The sequence below is a fragment of the Lepidochelys olivacea genome, assembly GCF_965140295.1.
Source record: "Lepidochelys olivacea isolate rLepOli2 genome assembly, chromosome: 8".
Taxonomy (NCBI): Eukaryota; Metazoa; Chordata; order Testudines; family Cheloniidae; genus Lepidochelys; species Lepidochelys olivacea.
Genome location: NC_140418.1, coordinates 6770904 through 6784199, shown reverse-complemented (window position 1 = coordinate 6784199; position 13296 = coordinate 6770904). Strand labels below are relative to the sequence as shown.

The 13296-nt window shown below is 52.3% G+C and overlaps 1 protein-coding gene across 1 annotated transcript in view; it reads left to right on the top strand.

Moving 5' to 3' along the window:
• Window positions 1-9851: 9851 nt before the first annotated feature.
• The window catches only part of SYNPO (synaptopodin), a 91450-nt gene continuing 88005 nt past the window's right edge, over window positions 9852-13296 (top strand). The window contains exon 1 of the mRNA XM_084637406.1: window positions 9852-9960. The gene's annotated coding sequence lies outside the window, so the exon portion shown is untranslated. The remainder of the gene's footprint in view (window positions 9961-13296) is intronic.

The following is a 13296-nucleotide window of genomic DNA, read 5'->3' as shown; positions in this document are numbered from 1 at the left end:
CACAAGAGTTGTTCTACCGGATTCATTGATTAGCCAGATCTGGAAAGTGGGGTGAATTTTGTGGGTGCTGCTAAACGAGGAGCTATTGCAAATAACTAAGAGCACTGGGGAGCAATGGAGAAAGGGAGAGTTTGGGTAGGAAATCAAGGAAAACGTCATGCCAAGGAGATGCACTGAGCTGTGGAATAGTCTCTAAGGGAAATGATGGAAGGCTAATTGCTCTGGTCATTGAAACCTAGGTATGGTCTACACTTATCATTTAGCCCAACATAGCTACAGCACGCTGGGGTGAGAAAACTCTATCCCCTGAGCACCGTAGCTTGGAGCCTTGCGACACGAACCTGATGGGGACCCAGCCACAGGTGCTGGGTCTGTGTCAGGTGGGAAAACAACCGACCCTCGTGGGCTCAGGTCAGGTTGGAGTCAGGTCTCCAGTGGGGTAGGAGAAACGGCAGCTGCATGACCCGCTCCAGCTGGCCACTGCCACTTTGCTGCGCCATGTGTGCTATGGAGTGAGTGTGCAAGAAGTCACGGTGCCTCTCTCTCCATGGCATGCGCCCAGGGCAGCAGGCAGTGCAGCCATTGCCTGACCCCGGGGGCAGAAGGAGGGGAGCCAGCCTCATGGGAGGAAGAGGTGGTGCTGCAAACTCAGGTTTTGAAGGAAGGGTCGGGTCAGAAAACAACTAGACCCATTTGGGATCAGACAGGTGGGCTTGGGTCCGGGTCAGGCCTAAAAATGAGGCCTGAGCAAATTCTACCATAGCCGTGCCGACCTAAGCCCTGGTGTGGATGCAGCTGGCAGGCTTCTGTCGACTAGCCACCGTTTGTTGGGGAGGTGGTTTTCCTACAGTGATGTCGCAGTGGGCTGCGTCTACACTACAGGGTTACACCGATGTAGCTATGGCGCCGTTGCTAGGCTGCTCTAGTCCTCATAGCATAGGCAGGTCCCTAGACTGGACAAAGTACTAGAACATATGCAGTAGAAAGCCACCTTGCTCCGGGAGTGGATGGCCCTAAAGGGCTTTCCCATCAACGAAGGAAAATAGGACTGGAAGGGACCTCCTGGGTCATAGAGTCCAGACCATTGCTATCACAGGCAAACCTGTCCTCTCATCCTATTCAGAAACCTCTCAAGTTCCATCTTAACTCCATCTCTTAACTCCTGTGACACTCTGATCCCCAGGGAGTGTGGGCTCAGGCCGGGGACGTCTCTCTCACCCTCAGGAAGGAGACGTTTCTAGTGAGGGGTCATCTCCATTGTGAGGTGGTCCCAAGTGACAGAAATCCTTCCAAGCCCCTCCAAAATCCAGAAAGGTCTGGCTTAGACACAATGGTCCCGGCATGTCCATCCCTGGGCATCTATCTGACTCCCAGTGGGAGTGAGGGTGACGGCAATTGAGTGATGAGTTGGGGGAACTGTCTGAAGGGCCTTGGTTTGTTTGCTCGCTACCCTATGTTTCCTACAGGCCCGTAAATGAAAGGATTCTGTCAGAGAGAGATGGGCCAATAGGGCTTTTCGATCCCTTTTCCTCGTCAGTGCAGAACTACTCCCAGCAGTGTTCTGGGGCTCCCGGTAGAGTCTCGTAAAGGGCGATGGCAGAAGGTGCGGAGATGCTGCCCCTAGCTGGGTGCGGAGGTCCCTGCCCGCTCCGTGCTCGGAGCCAGAGAGGCAGTGATGCCCTGGCCCTGCCATACCGACCCCTGGCAGTCCCCCTGCTGACTGGAAAGAGCAGGGCTGGTCCCCATGAGCAAGGTACCTAGTATAACGCCCTCGTGTCAGCCTGAGGGAGCATCAGCAGTAACACGGCCATAGCACCGTGTAATTTATGGGCTGAAATCTCCTTCCCGCCCCCACCACTGCCCCCCGTCTAACTCCCGCCCTCACCACCTGCCATTCCCTGCTGCTGAGGTGAAACATATGCTTCTCTCACAAGAAGCCATTGTCCCTCCCAACGCCGCTTATTAAAGCCACGTGTTGGAATGGACTCCGGACCTGGAGTCGTGCCTGGTCATTAACTCGCCAAAAGCCTGGAAAGAACTGGGGCGCAATTTCCTCCTTTCTGTCCTGCCTGGCTCTCGTCAACTGCTGCCTGCAGAGGAGTCCCAGGTGGACAGCAGAGACCCCTTCCTCAGACAGGGGCCCATGGCTCCGTTTGGAGCTGGCCTGCTTCTGAGCCCTGGAAATGCCGCAGTAACAAAACATCTGACTCGTCACCTGAAGGCCTCTTCCCTCTTGTATCTTCTCCTGACCCTATTTCGGGTGGTGAGTCTCACTTCGTGGCCCATGTTCCTCCTTTCCCCGGATGTAACCCTGGGTTTGGGGCTCCTATTCTCAAAGGCTTGGCCCAGGAGGGTAGCTCACAGGTGCAAGGTGCCTGCAACACTTGTTCTGCTGGAGGGTCCACAACTCAGGAGCTGGGTGGAGTTGGCCTCGGAAAGCACAGGCCCACGGTGCTCAAGAAATGTGCTGGTACAGAATATCTCCCAGACCGTTTCTGCTGGCTGGGTTCCTAGAAGAACCCCACCTGCCTGCTCTTGGTGGATCCTATTAAGGAGGCAGTGGTAATGGTGTGCACACTGCCAGCCTTCCCCCTCCGAGTGACTTGCCCTTGGGGGCCAATGGCAGCTCTTGTGACACACAGAGCAGGAGTGAGTCAAACCCTTTGTCTCCTCCCCTTTGTTTCTCCCCGTACCTCATGTTACCATCCCCTCTTTTGCTGCCTAGTTCTCTCTTCCTTCCCTTCCCAGTGTGTCCTTAACCCTTCTGCATAACAAGGCAGCTGGGCCAGGTGCATTTCACAAAGATGGGATCTGCAGCTGACAGCAAAGCCTGATACTGCTTTCCACAGAGAAGGCCTGAGCCAGAAGCCTGGGTCCAAACATGCCCAAACATGAAGTTCAGAGCTGAATCCAAACGTCCAAGCGCTCTCTGTGAGAGGAGGTGGGCTGACCCGTGTTTCGTATCGCCCTACAACATGCCGCACTGAGCATGTGTGAGCAAACTTGCTTCCTACCACCCAGCACCCAATGGCTTTGCCATGAGAATGCTCTGGAGGCAAGAACAGGGGAAGGATGAAGGGAGAGAGATTTCCTCTCCCTCACTGCACAAGCCCGTCCTGGGCACCGGATCAAACAGGAGCAATTCTAAAGCACAGCCAGGCCATTCAGTGAAGTGAAGAGGAGTACTGGGTCCGAACACGGACCTGCACTCTGTTGGCTCAGCACCGTTCCCTCACAAAGAGGGCGTTATCCTGGGATTGTGAGCGGTCACAGAACTGGGCTCCTGGCTGCACTTGTCCGGAAGGGTTGGAGCGATCGACTCCAGTTACAGAACTCTTCCGCCGGGAACTGGGTCCTTCGGGTGCCCACGAAGAGGGCTCACTGGAGGTAGCCTTTGAATGGAAAGAACCACCCTTGGGAGCAGCCCCCTAAAAAGCCGTGGGAGAGGCCCCCAGAGAGTCAGAGCTGGAGCAGGCAGCCAGCCTGGAGCTGACTGGTGGACAGGGAGAGAACCTGGCAGTTGCTCCTAGCAGGTCCTGCTGCAGGATTGAAAAGGGCTTTGAAAGGCTCAGGCCCCTGGATTCCCTTGGCGTGCTAGCACCGATAACTCTCTTCCAGGGGGGAAGCCAGCTTCTGAGGAGGGAAGAAGTGCACAGCAGGGCCAGACGCCACATTCCCACCCCATCTGTAATAACACGAAGCGTCTAGACGCCGGAGTGTGAAACATTGACTGGCATTGTTCATCCAAAACAGCCCAGTTGCCAAGCTGGCAAGAGCTTGTACCAATCCCCTGACTGGGGGGTGCTGGGACAGGAAGGCGGCCCAGTGTGAATGCTGGAAGAGGGGGCTCCCTGGACGGGGTGGGGAGGAGCAGAGTCAGTTTCTTGACTTTTTTGAAGCCTGCTCCATCTGCAGAGCAATCCCTTTAAAGAAACGCCGTTCCAATTCTGTAAGGGCAAATTTCGAGGTGGTTTTTTTTTTGGTGGTGTGATCAAGGGCGTCCTGTGACGTGAGATGGGCCCCCGACAGGGAGAGCTCCTTCTCCAGCTTACTAGCAGCTGGAGCAGAGAGACAGGCCTTTTGCAAGGCTCTGCTAAGTACACACATATGCTTTCTACAAGCTGCAGCAAGCCAGCGGGATTCTTTTGAGCTCACCATTAACCCTTTCATCAAAGCGGCTCACCCTTCGGCTGCTGCTCTTTGAAGCCTCACTCCTGTGAGGTGGGGAACTCCTTCATCTCCTGGTGAAGTTAGGACCCGAAAGCCTCCCTCTTTTACCATTACCTTCCGTGCTTAACGCATACCTGAGAGCCAGAGTGACTCTTCTGAATGCACATGGAACTCACTGACCATAAAATAAAAGGCAAATGGGGGAATGGTGGACCCGCTCAGTGGCTGCTTTCTCCCATTCAGATCCTTCTGTGATGTTGTAGCCCAGCGTTTGTACCCACATGGGAGGGATGGTGGTCACCCCAGTGCGGAATTGTGACACCAATGATGGGTACAGACAGAAGCCAGGGCATCGAATAGAATTCTTGGGGAGCCGAGTGGAAAGGGGTTTCGGAGGGAATCCCAGCACTAGTTAGAAAAGAATAAGTGTGTGACATAGCAGGGGAAGCAGCAGGGAAGGGAAAGGAAACTCAGGCAAGGAGTAGCGAACAGATCAGTCGGGTTTTGGCAAGTTTCGTTTTTTTTAAAAACGACTCTTTGTGTGGCTAGAGTAGGTTAATTTTGGAATATTTGTTACAGAGCCTAGTTAAACTGAAACACTCAATGGGAAAAGAGTAGCGAGCCAAACCCCGAGCTGCTTCCCCACAAAACAGACAATCTTCAGTGGTTCAAATAAACCGGAGCCCCAGATCTACCCCGCTGCTGGGTTTCCAGAACAACTCCTGACTGCCGTGATTTGGGATGTGCAAAATCTCTTCTGCTTTTGCCTGGCTCTATGTGATTCAGAGAGGAGCCACGCCCAGTATCAATTTGAAACCCACCCACTTTCCTCAGTGCTTTGGGGTTTGAATCATACAGATGCTGGAACTGAACCACCCTTGGTTTGGGCTTTACACAACAGAAAACAGAGCAAGGCGTTGCAAAATCTGAACCACTGTGAGTATTGCCTGTCTCCATAGCTCCTGTGATCTTCACAAAGCTCCCACGTTACAGCAAGGCACTCACATTTCTTTGGGGAGCTAAATCTACAAGGCTCTTGGAGGTCTCAGGAAGAGCTGAGCAAGGCAACAGCCGGCAATGTTACTCCCTTTGAATAATGCAGTGAAATACAAGGGGAACCCAAACAGAGCTCACTATATGAAGGGCAATTTCAGGATCACAAAGACATGATGCAAAACTTCTAAGCACCTCATTGAACCACCCAAAATGCGCTTGAATAAAACCAAATGCAGCTGTGAAACAAGCAAGGTTCAAAGTGCAAAGAAATCAGCTTTCTAAGGCCTAGTCTACCCTAGAAAAGCTTTGACGGTGTAGCTATATCAGCAGACTCCTTATAAAATAGATGGGATCTTACTGGGAACCTGCATTTGACCATCCCTGCACCTTGAAGGGGGCTGTTGAATTCCAGCCCCCAAACCCAGATCTGACTATGCTAGCTTGTTGCTGTAGTTTAGTTTCATTTCAGTAGTGCCCAGGCCCCCCCAGTCAGACCAAGGGTCCTTTTGTGCTGGTACAAATGCACAATAAGACGCAGTCCCTGCAACACGGAGTTTGCAGCCAAAGGCCCCAACCTTTTAATGGATTCACCGATTCTAAAGCCAGAAGGGACCATTGTGATCGTCTAGGACAGGGGTTCTCAAACTTCATCGCACCGCGACCCCCTTCTGACAACAAAAATTACTACATGACCCCAGGAGGTGGGGGCTTAAGCCTGAGCCTGCCCGAGCCCCACCGTCCCGGGCGAGGGGACCAAAGCTGAAGGGCTTCAGCCCCAGGCAGGGGGCCTGTAATTTGAGCCCCGCTGCCCAGGGCTGAAGTCCTTGGCCTTCAGCCCCATGCAGTGGGGTTCAGGCTTTGGCCCCGAGCCGCAGCATGTCTTAGCCAGCCCTGGTGACCCCATTGAAAAGGGGTTATGACTTTGGGGTCCCAACCCACAGTTTGAGAACCCTGATCTAGTCTGACCCCCTGTAGAACACAGGCCGTAGAACTTCCCCAAAATAATTCCTAGAGCAGAGCTTTTAGAAAAAACATCCAGTCTTGATTTAATAATTGTCAGTGATGGAGAATCCACCCTGACTCTTGGTAAGTTGTTCCAGTGGTTAATTACTCTGTGAAAAATGTAACCTTATTTCCAGTCTGAATTTGTCTAACTTAAACTTCCAGCTGCTGGATCATGTTAGACCTTTCTCTGCTAGACTGAAAAGCCCAGTATTAAAGATTTGTTCCCCTGCTAGGTACTTACAGGCTGTGAACAAGTCACTCCTTAACTGTCTCTTTGTTAAGCTAAATAGATTGGGCTCATTGAGGCTATCACCATAAGGCAGGTTTTCTAATCCTTTAATTGTTCTCCTGGCTCTTCTCTGAACCCTCCCCAATTTATCAACATCCTTCTTGAAACTGGGCCAGTGCAAAGATTCTCTAAAGTCCGTGGGGCTTTTTGAAGGATCAGGATCTTGGTTAAGACAAGACACAGCACGTAGGTGTTAAGACAAATGGAGGGGGTGGGAGAGGAAGGAGACAGGACCATGACAGAGCTGGGTTGTAGCTTGACCAGCGCCGTGCACAATTCCCAAGTTTCAAGCCTTTTTTTGTTTTCTTTTTGGCTGGTGCCTTTGCTAATTTCCAACAAGGCTTACCTGAAAATCAAGCTCTTTGTTTCTAAGAGGTCCTCTGTACTTGCTGCTTATGCTTATTCCCCACCAGGCGGCTCTTTGGGGCATCAGGCAGTGTTGCCTAGTGGGTCGAACACTAGACTGGGAGTCAGAAGACCTGCATTCCATTCCCAGCTCTGCGACTAGCCTCCTGGCTGCCCTTAGGCAAGTCATGTCCCTGTGGCATGCCTCAGTTTCCCCATCTGTAAAGATGGGATGATGATGATATCGACCTGCTTTGTAAGGCACTAAGAGATCTACTTATGAAAAGTGCCATAGGTGACCTAGGTATTATCATTATCCCACAGCAGCTAACAAAGTGGTGCTAACCAAGATTAGATCTGTCAGCTCCTCTGTACATGAAGGAAAAATTTTCAAGGGGCCACTGTAGCTAACCTGAGTTCAGCTCCACTGGTGTTAGAAACGCTAGCATAGATAGGTCATCAGCTGCTGGCACCATTTTCAGCACCCTGTTGGTTAGCCTGGGCTGTGCAATTGTCATGAGGTTACCTTTGTGATAGCTAGCGCTGCAGAAAATTCAACTTGTAAAAAAATATGACCATCGTGTGGGTGTTCAGTGCAGTGCTGGACTTTGAATGCACATCGTTGTCAGGACAGAATAGGCGTGGCTTTCCCCGCATTCAGCTTTGCAGATCTTCGGGTGACAGGTTACTTCGCCTTCCCTCCCCACTGCTTCTCCTCACCAACTTGGAATCACTGTGTCAGGCGCTTCCCCAGCAGCTGCAGGCTGGTCAGCCTCCAAAAGTCAGAGCCTCCTCCTCCTCTCTCTTGCCCGCGCAACCTGGCATCTGTGCAAATCACACAGCCATGCAGCCCCCTTAAAAACCAAACCAACCCATTTTTACCAGACCACCTGCGACACCCCAGCCCCTAGCGGGCCCAGCAGCACGTCCATAACACGCACGCTGAGCTGGCTAACAGGGTTTCATATTCTGCCTGGATGTGTGTGGATTCTCCGGCCTCTTTCCATAAATACCACATGACGAGTGTGGAGGGAGACTTTGCCTCCCCCTAGGCTGGCAACAAATTACTGGCGTGTAGTCTCATCCTTTCCATGTAATGTTATGCCCTCTTCCGTTGCTTGAGGCCAAGTCATAGTGGGCCATTGACAAGACAGGGATGTTTGCAGTAATACCCAATGATTTTGGAGTAACTGTCTAATACTCCAACTAACTTGCCAGAAGGGCTTTCGAGCAAAGAGGAGAACCTCACTGCATGCAGAGCTGAATGAGCAGTCCTTCATAAGAACGACGTCTACAAGACTGAGTATTGGCCTCTCAAAGGCAAAGTGGGATAAACCACTAGCCTTTCATCTGGGGAGACCTACGAGTGGCAGGAGTTTGGTGTGTCTTTCTAATCCCTGGTGGAGTTTATTCTTATGACAAAGCCACTTCATGAGCGATGGTCCAGACGGACCCATGCAGGACTGTCAAACGCCCACGGGCAGCACGGAGAGCAAGAGCTAGGCTGGTGTCGAGTGCTGTTGAACATGGCACCCTTCATGCTGCCTTACGTCATAATAATAATCAATAAGCTACAAAATAAAAGGCTGCTGGATTTTCTTGCGCTTAGAAATTATTTTTTCACTTTCTCCAGTCGGGGGGGATTGGCTTATGTTGTCCGGCTGGTGTCGACTCTCTGTGCCAATGCCAGTGAAAGTCAACCAGTTGCCGGGTAAACAGTGCCAGTGGTGTGTGGCACAATCGGACAGGCTGCACCGCAGCGGGAGCCTGCCAGCCGGGGTTGACAGTCTTGCGCTAGCTCGGCTGGAGCTAGGAAGCTAAAAGTAGCAGTGTGGACATTGCAGCTCTTGCGGTGGCCCAAGCCAGCCACCTGGGTTCGGACCCAAGCGGACGGGTAGGCTGGAAAGCCCAAGCTGCTGTCTGAGCCACACTAGCCACGCTGTTATTTTTAGCGTGCTAGGTTGAACCCCACTAGTAGGAGACTGGCCACTTGCTGGGAGGTGCCCTCCCGGGCTTCATGCTGGGGAATGGCGGGAGGCATTAGTTTGCCTCCTGGTGGGTGGGATAAGGCATTGCAAGTAGATGGCAGCCATGCACTTCCCTTGCAAAATCCCATCTTCCCTCTCATTCTACCTGTGGAGCATGGGGAGGGGCTGGAAAGCCCAGCCTGCCAGACCCGCCGACAGGCTGCAACGTCCTTTGTGCTTAAGACACTAGTGCACACTTGGAAGTGATCCCCGTTCCCACCTTTCCTTTGCACTCTGGGAAATCGCTGGGGCCTGTTCTTAGTCTCTCTCATAACGGAGAACACTGAAGGCAAAACACACATTTCTTTGAACTGTCTCCATGCCCGCATGGTCTCTCTTCCATCCATTGCTTTGGCCCATTTAATGTCACCCCCAAACACGCCTGCTTGTTTCCAGATCTGCCCTGTGGAAATTCAGAGACACTTGTGAGTAGCCAATGGCCCCCAGAAGGGAGAAAGGACAGAGGCACCGACCAAAGCTGGAGGTGGGACAACAGATGGGGAATGCAGACTTGTAATTATTTAAAGAGGAAGGGAAGGGCAATTTATTTTCAGATTCTTCTAAAGCAGGAATGTGCTGAGCTGATATCTTCCCAGAGGGAGAGACTGATGGGGTGGAGGGAAGATAATTAATATTTCTCCTTTGCTGTTGAAAAGAAAATGAAAAACTACCCTCCATGTCCCGCTTCGCCTGATCCTTTCCAGAGCCAGGGGACGTCTGGCCAGGCCTGGGTTTGAAGTGCCCCCTCCCCGTTCCTTGTACCAGCGCTGGCTACAGCATGACAATAAATGGACCGGAAAGGATGCTCCGTTACTCTGGAATGCCCACAGTTCTCCATGCGCCATGCACGCTCACACCAGCCGGGCTCAGACGGGTGATTGATGGCATCGCTGTTGGAGCGGAGGGAAAGGAGGATCCCACTGCTAGCCATAACAGCTAGGCCTGGATTCTTTCCAGCAGCCAGATGTTCTGAAACAGCAGCCTTCAGTGTCTCAAGGTGGGGAGAACAGGCCAGGCCAGCCAGTTCCCAGCTGCCCAGGTTTGCAGAAAGCTGGTAAAGTCAGGGAGTGGGAGTGGCTGAGATCCTGGGAAAAGACCCCCTTTGTCTCCTGGCTCGCATCCTTACAGGTAAGACATTGTGCTTCCCCTGCTGTTCCACGGTAGTTTGCCAGCACTTGTTCCATGCTGAGGAATAATGCATGAAAAGGCACCCTAGCCCCGGTGAACAACAGCAGGAATCACCCCTCCTCCCACTCCACCCTTCATTTGGGAGTACTGGGTGCCACATTCCTCAGCAATGTGAACTCACAGTTGCCCTTGCCCTCATTTTCATCTGGTGCATCTAGGAATGGGAAGCCCTTGGCACACGGCCTCTCCACAGTCAAGGGTTCTTCCAGACCCTCATTCGATTAGCTACAGGGATCCCACCTTTGTGCCATCGGGCACCTGGTGACTGGTGTCAGGCTGGGGTGTGTCTTATCGACACCCAGTTTTACCTCCTCTCCTCCCGCTTTTAAAAGCCTCTCCTTTCCCTTTCCATCTCTGCAATTAACCCCCTTCGTGTTGCGCTTCACACTAGTGAGCACCTGCTTTGTTTGGTTTTATAAATCTCATTCTTTTGAGTGCAATTTCTACTATTAAAATGAATCCTTGCAGCAACTGGTGCCCTGTGCTGAGATGAGGGGGGGCATGTTGTAATTGACAAAGCAGAAATTAGTGTCGCCAGGGCACCTGATTCCACAAGCGGGTGCTCAAATCAACACTCAGGTTGTGCCCCGGTGCTCGTTTTATGTAGCGTTAGCATCCCAAGATGGAACTGGATACGCTCATCCAAGCACCCCAAAGTGAAAACGGCTCCCTGCCATGTGCCACACACAGCCATGTGTCTATTTATAGATGACACAGCACACACACACACTCACCCTTGCCCCATCAGGGGCAAACGGGCACACTTCTCTGACAGCTGTGCACGCACACACAGAGAGACATAACTTGTGTTCGCTGTCCCAGATGCACACAGTCCCATCTCTCCAGCACTCACTATTGTACACACACGGGCTAGTCAACGCCCCCCAACCCTACACACGCCCTCGGTGAGTACATACAGACCTCCATGCATCAAACCCCTCTGAATGAGCCAGAATAAATAGTTTATGGTAAATGACCAGAGCTAATAATTATAAAAATCTGCACTTATGACCCCAAGACAAGAAATGGTTTCCAAGCAGCTGGTGAACACGTGACCTAGTGTATTGCTGCAGGCTCTGTTCAGTCTGCTGGAATCGTTATGTCCCAGGGTGTGGAACAATCTCGGTACATAAGGCTATGAGGGGAGAGTTCGGGAGCAGTCCCAGAGCTCTGATTCATTATGCTGGACGAGGCCAGAGGTCTGATTTTTCTCCCACTAGCTTCGGCGAATAGGAGTTGCTGGTACCTTGCAGGGAAGCAAACTGGGTTGCAGATGTGCAGCCAAGGCCAGATCTGGGGTGGTCTCCGAAGCCCTGCTTAGGGGGCTGTCGGAAGTTGCATACAGGGGAGATGTTTCAGGATCCCACTGGCTGGGCCAGGCTAATGGTTACTGAGGCAGACATGAAAAATCGGTTTTGTTTCCTGGTGAAAGAGCTGGATTTTCAAGGAGCTGGGACAATGTTGTCGCTGAAAGCGTCCAAGGAAAGAAAATTAAAGCAGGACCCTAAACAAAGAGGTGAAGGAGAGCAGGGCAAGCTATAGGCTAACCAGCCAGGAGCAGGGGCGGCCCACGGCCACTGAAGAAGGCAGCACTGGAACCATTGTGGCCAGAATCCTATTTAAACAGGGTTTGTGACTAGCAAGGACACGCTGATGCCATTTCCCTGGCCTGTGCGGGCAGGGACAAGCCATTAGGAAACCCTGGCTAGGGACACTCTATTATTATCAGAGTAGATTAGTACTGGCCTTGCCTCCAGGGCCAAAGATTGTGGCAAATGGTGCATGGATGGGAAGGGAGGTGCAGGCCACAAGGACAAGGAGGAGTTGCGGTGCTTGTAAGGCGTGTGTATAATTTACTTCAAATCACTTTCACAGCGAGGCAATTCCCGTGTAAGCTGAGCCTCAACGCTGCCGGGGCTCACTCATTTGTGCATTTAATGTTACCCATTGCAACTGGGTTTATTTACAAACCGCTTTCCACCAGGCCTGTATGGCTGGAGATGCTACTATTGACCTCTGCTGGGGACCTCCTTTAGCTCAGCCAGTGGAGCTGCTCCATTGGCCCCCGACTTGCTGTACTGACCTTTCCTTCTAGAGGCTGGAGGACTGTGCCGGAGCGGGGAGAAGCACAAGCTGTGATGGCTGATGGAGATTCTTTGGCGGCTGCTCCTAAGCACTCCCTTCTGCGTTAAGACTCTTTGGGTGCAAGACAAGTGGCACCAAGGGATGCTGGGTGAAGGCCAAGCGCTGTGGGATCATGTTGATCTACCGGGACAGCTAAGTTAAATTTCTACTGTCTCAATATTGTCGTTATTGATAAGTTCCAGCCATGTGCTCGATGCTGCGCCAGGCACAGAAATGAAGATGGCTCCTGTCCCAAATGGCTCGCAACCTGAGACAGGCCAGCGTAGGCCCAGGCTCACTGGGGCCCCAGAGGAGATGGAGATCAGAGAGCCTGGACAGCTATTTATGTTTTCATTTTCCCTGTCTTCCCCCTGCTACTAACAGAGTGGAGAAGGCAAACTATAGGTCAGCAGTGTTGAGCCCTGGGGAAGAAGTGACTCTAAAAGGAGGATCTGTATGGGGCAAGAGTGGAGGCCAGGTGTAGCGAATCGGGAGTGCTGAGAAGGGCCGGGGGGATGGACATCCCAGGATGGGGACCTCCAAGGAGGGTGAGCGCGCTGGGATGGGGACTGCCAAGGTGTGTGAGGGAGGTGGGCGCGCCGGGATGGGGATCACTGATTAAAACAGCAGAAAGGAGAAAACTGAAAACAACATCATCTCCCTTTCTAAGCTGCTTTCTCCTCCAGGTCTTCCAGTGCTTGTTGCATTGTCTGGCCAGCTTATAGGCCCCGAACATGCGGTTGGATCCACTCGGGCAGACTCTTGTGCCTGGCGTCAAATCCCATTGACTTCAGCAAGACCCAGTGTGGACATAGGGTACCCTTCCCATATGGCTCATATGGCAGGATTGGGGCCTAGGATTGGAGCCCCTGCCAAGGCTGTGCCTGTGGTTTCATGTGTTCTGTACAGCGCCTAGCACGTAATGGATCCAGAGCAGCAGAGAGGACAGCATGGAGACAGGAGCTGGGGAGAGAGCTTAGCTGTCGGGGAGGGTTTTTCTCCCTCCGGCATATAGCCACTGCCAGCGAAGTGCCTCATGTTGATGAGAAAAAGAGATGTCTTGTTGATCCCTTTATGTTGACTTGGAGAAAAATAAGCTGGTTTTCAGGTCAGCGCTGAGTTTTCCCTCTCTGGCTCCTTGGGTTCGTGACA